We start from the raw sequence: 7,966 nt of genomic DNA on the forward strand, positions 1-7,966 counted from the left end.
AATATGTGCTTAGTAAATTATTCAAAATGGACATTTAAAGGACTGTTTGTACTAGAAAGTTGGCCAAGATTTTGTGAATTGGGCCAAGGATTTCAGAGAAGGTAAGAGGGGAAAATTAAAATACACATCCATTTACCCTACTAGATTGGGAGCAATAATTGCGTCTTATCCAATTATGTCCCCATAACACCTATATAGGGAGGACCTTTCTAATTGAAAGTTTATGCATTTTTAAAATTCCCAAGTTGGAAGGGACTTTAGGTATGATCTAGTTTTTTTTTCTATCATTTAATAAAATGAAATTCTGTTAAATGAAGTGCTTTTTTTTTATTAGTATAAGAACTAATAATGAGGCCTCAAGTTCAGTGTTTTTTTTAACTCCTCTATATCTCATATCTCAACATTTTCAATGGTCCTCACTGTGGTTGAGATCCCAGGAGTAAAGCACTCTATCTCTGATATACTGGTTTCAGAAAGAACACTAAGGAAGATCCAGATCTCATTGTATAAATGGGGGGACTGAAATGTAAAGAGGAGAGATGACTGGCCCATGTTCACAGATCTGGAGCCAGAAATCTGGGCTGAAAGTCACATTTGTTGAGTGGAATTGAATACATTCCTTGTAATCAAGGCATCATGTCTTGCATTAGCTAACAAGTGATTACCCTTCACTTTAGAGAATAAACAGGCACCCAACTGACATCATTCTTCATTTAGTCTTAATCTCAAACATGTATACTTTTGCATAAGTCTCCTCATAGACTGGAACATTTGCCTTAGCAACACACATAATAACCAATGAGCTGCTCTGAGACCTCAAAGCAATTTGTAACTACCCAGAGAAAATTTTCCTTGCTCCCTCTGCTTGGCTCTTCTTCTTCCCTACTACTGCCAAAAGGGAAAAAGAAAAAATAAAAAAAAAGATATATAATAATTTCCAGACAGTGGTTTTCTTTGTGGAAGTTGAAAGGCCATCTTTCACAATCTCTGGGATCAGAGGGCACTGAGGATAAGCTGGACAGAGAGAAAACAGCTGGGTGCCAGAACCTACCAGACCTGGATATTCAAGCATTGAGTTGGAATAGAAATAAAACTATTTGGAAGATCAGGGGTAGAGAAAATTAGGGCTGCCAGATGTTATACAAGACCCTGGAACTGACAGATATGTTCTTGTTGTTTAAACAAATCTAAAGCAAATACTCATCAAAGTTTGACACAAGCACCAGAGGCTGAGTTGTTCCAGCCAAGAGGATAAAGTTCTCTATGGTCCCTGAACAAGGATTATCATACATATGTGAGCAAGAGTTGTAAGCAAGGTCTTTCTTACATGGCAGATACAATCCTTCTAGAATCACATGATGTTCAAGTTACAAGGGATCTTGAAGATCAATTGGCCACCCCCATTTTATAGGTAGGAAATCCAAGGTCAGGGGGTGACAAGATGTACCGAGTTTTCACTAGTGTATTACAGAGAAGGTTCTAAATATTAATTCTGATTCCAAGTTCTTCCCTAAGCCTTTTAGGTAAGGAGATACTTGTGGGTCTGGAGATAACTTATGATATCACATCTTTCCCTGCTTCCAGATTTCCATATTTGTCTTGTAAAGATTACTATGTTGGTGACTTATTTGATTTCTTCCACCATGAAAACACACACACACACACACACACACACACACACACACACTCACACGGTGATTTTAAGGATGATTTCCAGGGTCATTTTCAAAAATAAAAGCAGGATCTGGGTACAAAATTTTAAAAAGAAAAGAAAAGAGAAAGCTGAGGAGGTATGTCAGTGTTAAAAGTGTCCCTGAGTTCAAACTCCCCTACCAAAAAAAAAAAAAAAAAAATCAGATCCTGGAGTCCCAAGGTAAGATTCAGTTCCTAAATCTACATTTCCCTAGCAGCATAGAGAAAGATGCCTGAGTCATAGATCTCAGTACTTCGGTGAAGGAAGCCACAGTGGATTAACTAAGTATAACAGCAAGTTAATGAAGTTCTTGGGTGTTTTACAAAATTTTTTGACTCAAACAGGTCAGCTTCTTTCTAACAATGGGCCAAAAATTGGGGCTATTAGGTTGATATGTCCCTATTATTTATGCTGTGATTCAAGGCAAATCAGGTAGGCTTTCTGACCTTCACTTTTCTCATCTGTAAAATGGGAATATGAAGCCCTACCTCCTGTAGTTATTAGAAGAAACAAAGGATAAAATCCCATGCACACAGATTCTCAATGAAATGTCCATTACTCTCTCCTTATTCACTCGTTTTCCTGACAAAATTATTTATTTTTTAATGGCTCATTTCCTTTTTGTGAATGTAGACAATTTAAGTTCTCTCCTTGGTCCCTGACTTTCCTCTAAACTCTCTTCTTGGCCTTCCTATTATTCCTACACTATTATTTTTCACTTGTTTCCAAAGAGGAGTCCCTCCTTCTTACCTCAGTCCTACATCAATCCAGAGTATATTTCCAAATACCTATTGGGTTATCTCCACTTGGGTAATTCATCAGGACTGAAACTCAAAGAAGACCATTTGTTTAAATGTCTATCTTCTCTGAGAAATTATCAATTCTTTAGAATCTACAAATTTTATCATTTTTTTCTCTTTATTTTTTCTCCACCTAGTGCCTGCCCACAGTTTGTGACAGTTAATAGATGTTCAATAAATGCTTCTGAGTACTCAATAAATAAATAATAAAATCAGCAAATGAAGGAAAGGCAGGTACTTGTCTGACTAAGGACTCAAGAGTGAAATTCCAATTTTAGTTTGGACTTTATAGGACAATCATGATTTCACAATAGGTGGTCCTCAGAGCTGGAAAGAAATGGGTGGGAGGGAGTGACCTAGAAATCCAAACTAAGACAGTAGAACTTTCCATCCCACTGTTTCATAGGTTACCTTGTCCAGCCTACTACCCCTCAGGCCCTTGAGGAAGAGGGAGAAAATACCTTGAAGTGGTGGAACAAACTCATTCATGAAGAAGGGACCAGGGGGCACATCCAAAGCCCACCCTTTTAAAATTATTTTAAAATTTTTAGTTGTAGGTGGACATGATACCTTTATTTTGTTTATTTTTTAATGTGGTGCTGAGGATTGAACCCAGTGCCTTTCACATGTGCTATGCAAGTGTTCTACCACTGAGCCAAAACCCTGGCCCCTAAAGACCATCTTCTGAACCACTTTAAGTATATGCTTGCATTTTTATCAGAATTAAAATCCTTTAAAGGTGTATTTTTATGCCAGGTATGGTGGTGCATGCCTCTAACCCCACCAACTTGGGAGGCTGAGACAAGAGGATCTCAAGTTCAAGACCAGCCTCAGCTACTCAGCAAGGCCCTAAGCAACTTAGCAAGACCCCGTCTTTAAATAATAAGTAAAAAGTGCTGGGGCTTATCTCATTGGTAAAGAGCCTCTGGGTCCAATCCCAGTACCAAGTAAATAGGTAAATAAAATAACAAAGGGCATTTTGTGTTATTTATTTCACTTTGTTTTATAATTAAGCAAAATGCATATACAGTAAAGTGCACTAATTTCAACTATATATTTGATGAATTTTGACCTGGGTAGTCATCACACAGATCAAAATGGTGAACATTTTCATAATCCCCAAATGCTCCCTTCCATTCAAAAACCACAGGAGTAACCTTTATTCCATAATCCATCAGTATTGTCTGCTGTTCATATAATATGAACATATAATGGTAATCATATAATGATAATCATACAGTACAACACAGTACACTTTTCTATTTGGCCTCTTTCACTAAGCATGTCACTGATATCCATTCATGTTATTCCATTGTATTAGTCATCTATTACTGTGTAACAATATAATCACAAACATCTGATTAAATCAATACATAGTTATTAAATCATAGTTTCTGTGGGTCAGGAAACTGTGCATGGCTTACCTGGGTCCTCTGCTTCAGTGTCTCATGAAACTGAAATCGAGATGTTGGCTAAGGCTGTGGTCTCAACTGAGTCTTCACTGGGAAAATATTTACTTCCAAGATCAAATTGTTAATGGTAACATTCAATAACTTGCAGGTTACTGGAATGGGAGACTTAGTTTCTTTCTGGCTATTGAAAGTATACTATCAATGAAGCTATAAGAACCTTCTTCATTGAATAAATCTCTAGGAGTAGAATATGTGGGTCACATAGCACATATATTTGTAGTTTTAGTAGATACTTATTCCCAATCCTCACAGTTACTCTGAAGGTGTCTATTATTACCTGTACTTCAAAGATAAGGAACTGGAGTCTTAGAGAGTGAAAATGATTTGACCAAGAGGCCAAGATAGTAGAAAGCACCTGAGTTAGTATTCAAACCCAGGCTTGGCTGGCCTCAAGAATCACCATGTCATTTCACAAACCTCAGCCATTTTATGTCAACTTCATGATTTCTGCCATTATCTTAAGCAATATTATCCATAAACCATTTCTCTGATCTGATTGTGAATTTCCCTAATACATATACACAAAAATATTATAATTAAAAAGTTATTCATGTATCCCCTAAGATTTTTTTTTTTTTTTTTTTTTTTGCAGTGGTGCTGGTACAGCCATTTGGGAAACACTCTTAGGCTAAGTATTGCAACTGGGGATTGAATTGTTCTTGTCCTGTCCTTGTCACCAATTCTCTTTGTGTCCTTGGGTGAGTCCTTTTCTCTCCCTGGACATCAGATGCCCCATATGAACAATGAGAAACTTAAATTAAATCACTTACAGACTATTCCAGGTTTACCTTCTGTTCTGGGTTACAGAAACCAATCAGCAGAATCAGATGACAGTTGCACATGAGCAAAATGGGGATGTTTAAGTCAATCCGCTTCCCTCTCTCACACACAGTGGAAGAGAACTTCCTGCATCTCATCCACTTCTGTGTGCACATCTGTACCTTTGGAATGGAGCAGTGTATCTGTACATACATGTGTACATTTTCTCTGCTGGGGTAGAGAGGATTATGCACAGTTGTGATTATGGACATTTCTGATATTCTGAACTCCCTCCCACCATCCATTGCACCCCACCATGCACCCAATTCCTCAGCCTGAAACATGACTTTAGCCTTTCATCCATTTATATTCAGATAGTAGAACTCCTGCCTGTTTCATTATTGTTGATGTTGGTGTTTTGTTTTGCTTTTTCCAGCACAAACTCCTTGTGAATGCAGCAGCTCATGGCCACAGGGTAGGCCCTCCTTCTCAATGTGATGTTTATTGTGTGAAATTGTTACTATTATTTAGAAAATATCACAAAGGGTCATATTTTCAGTTCCAGATTCTATGAATTTCAATTAGTTGTTGTTATGATAATCTACCTCCCCCTGTTAGCAAGAACACCCAGTTCCTGCTAAGCCATGAGTAACAGCAGGGACCTTGTTTACGTGATGAATTGATTAATTTGATGAATTAATGTTATGGTACTGGGAGAACATTTACACTCTGAACCACACATACCCACTTACTATTTTAAAAACAGTTTAGGTTCCTCCATAGGCTTCACTGCTGCCTGAGCCTTCAAACTGAATCATAAACAGGCCAGTGTTGATGGAGAACTTGCTGAATGCCCAGCCCTGCATCAGAATAAACCATGAAGCAGAGAGGCACAGGAAAAAGGTAAGGAAGAAAAAAGTCATATATAGGACATCTCCTCTCAGCATTATACTAAGCACTGTAATTCATAAATACTCCCAGAACCTTGTCAAGGAAGTATTATTACTCTCCTGCTTTTACAGAAAGGAATCTGAAAAGTCCCAGAATAGTGGCAGAGCCAGGATTCCTCTCCAGGCTCAACCAACTCCAAATTCTGTTTTTCTACTATAGTATACTTTTAAGTACAAGTGTTCCTGCCCTTTTTGGCTCTTCTGTGTAGGAAAAGAAAAAAAATATAAAAAACCCTGGCTTTTCATATTTCATTCCTCCAACTACCCTTCCTTGACCAGCCCTGCCCATGTGATTCAATATCTGCTCAGAATTTATGTAGCACTCAGTGTATCTGTATTACTTATACAGAAAATTGTAAGATAGGTTGGGAAAGGTCCTTAAAGATGATACTAAACTTCCTTTGTTTTGATGAAGATAGTGGGCCCCAGAATGGGGAAAAGAATTGCGTAAGGTCACACAGAAAATGTAAGTGACAACTGGTACTAATCAGAGGCCTTCTGATTTTTGGTCTAGTACTTTTCTTCCAACATCCAGTTCGGGGAACAAGGTGTAGGGGGGATTAATGTTAACCTGGCATAGGGGAATAATCAAATCTAATATCTAAAACCCAAGTTGCATAGCATGTCCCCAGAAGTATAATAGTTTCTTAATATGCATTGGTTGACAGAATTAAAAGCTATCTGAGCCATTTCCACCACCAGCTCAGTCTACACAGCCAGGCATTGGGTCAGTTGAGACAATTTATGACTACAATTTTGTGTTTTAGGTACCCATTTCGTGAATTTTCTTGTATAATTTTATGTGTTTTTAATTTACATACTTATTTCCTTTTTTGTTTTATTTAGATTTTGTTTATACTTAACAAAATTCCCTTTTATGATTTCTGCTTCAACTTCCCATTCATCCTCTACATTTCCATTTTATGTCACTTTTCTAAAAAGAATCTAATACTCCCAATTATCAACAAGATGAAGCTGACTTCTTAGTGTAGCATCAAAATTAGATCCCAAATATCCTATCTATATTCACTCTTTCTATCCTCTTCCCACCTCCTTTTGACATATATCCTAGTTAATGTGTCAATTACAAATCACTGTGCCTTTCATTTGCTATGTCCTTTCATTCATCTGTCCCTAATAAAGGGACAACTATACTGGTATGTCATAACCCTACTTCTATGTCTGGCAAGCTGTTTCAAACCCACAGTAGGTCTGGGAGTGTAGCTCACTGGTACAGTATTTTCCTAGAACGCACCAAGCCCTGGGTTCTATTCCCAGCATCAGGAAAAAAACAAAACAGAAAGCACATTTGGGGGAGGTACCTCAGTGGTAAAGTACTTTGTCTAGCATTCACAAGGCCCTGGGTTCAATACCTAGCACTAAAGAAAAAGAGAGCCAGGGTGGTTCCAGAGCAAAAGTTTGTTGTTGTTGTTGTTGTTTTGTTGTAAGGGGGATTGAATCTTAAGGCCTATCCCTTGCTAGGCAAGTAATCCAGCACTGAGTTGCATTCCTGAAATTTTTTATTTTTTGACCTGGTCTCAATAATGTACCCAGGCTGCCTTCAGCTTGTCATCCTCCTGACTCAGCACCTCCAGACTCCAGTATCTGGGATTATATGTGTGCACCACTGTGCCCAGCTAAATATCATCTTAAATCTGAAATGTTCCCTAACTTTCCCAGGGTGAAGTAGCTGATTCCTCTTAAATTTAGTTAATCTATTTTTAAAGAACAGTGATTATACTGTATTATAATCGATTAGTACGCAAATCTGTTACTCCTTCAGGTCCTCTATCCTTGTCTGTGAACTCTTTGAAAAAAGAAAGCAAGTGTTCCTTACATCTATCTTCTTTTATGTGTTACATAAAACATGCTGTGGTTGTGACTAACTGGGTGTGACAATTCAAATGGAAAAACTGCAGAGTCTAAAGTGTATTTGTCCTTTTAAAACTGCAGTTGCTTCCTGTCCACTCTTCCCTTCTTACCCAAAAGATTTGAACCGGGTTGAGCAAATCGTGTTGCATTCGTGTTTCTCCTCCCTCCCTTTTTAGCATGAAAAGTGTTATTAGAGGTATAATAGGGAAGAAGAGGCGCTAAACAAACCAGACCCTGTGAGGAGAAACAGGCGGGAATTCACACACTGAGGGCGAGCCCTCCCCTGTGGCAAAGAATTCAGCGGCTAGCCGCGGACTCTCAGGCTCGGCCCCTCCCATCCCGCCAGCAGACAGGAAGGAGATTGCAGCACTGAGCGTCCAGAAGCTTCGGGGCTCAGGGGCCCCTCCACTCTATGCAGGA

Source organism: Callospermophilus lateralis, chromosome X (genome assembly GCF_048772815.1).
Source record: "Callospermophilus lateralis isolate mCalLat2 chromosome X, mCalLat2.hap1, whole genome shotgun sequence".
Classification (NCBI taxonomy): domain Eukaryota; kingdom Metazoa; phylum Chordata; class Mammalia; order Rodentia; family Sciuridae; genus Callospermophilus; species Callospermophilus lateralis.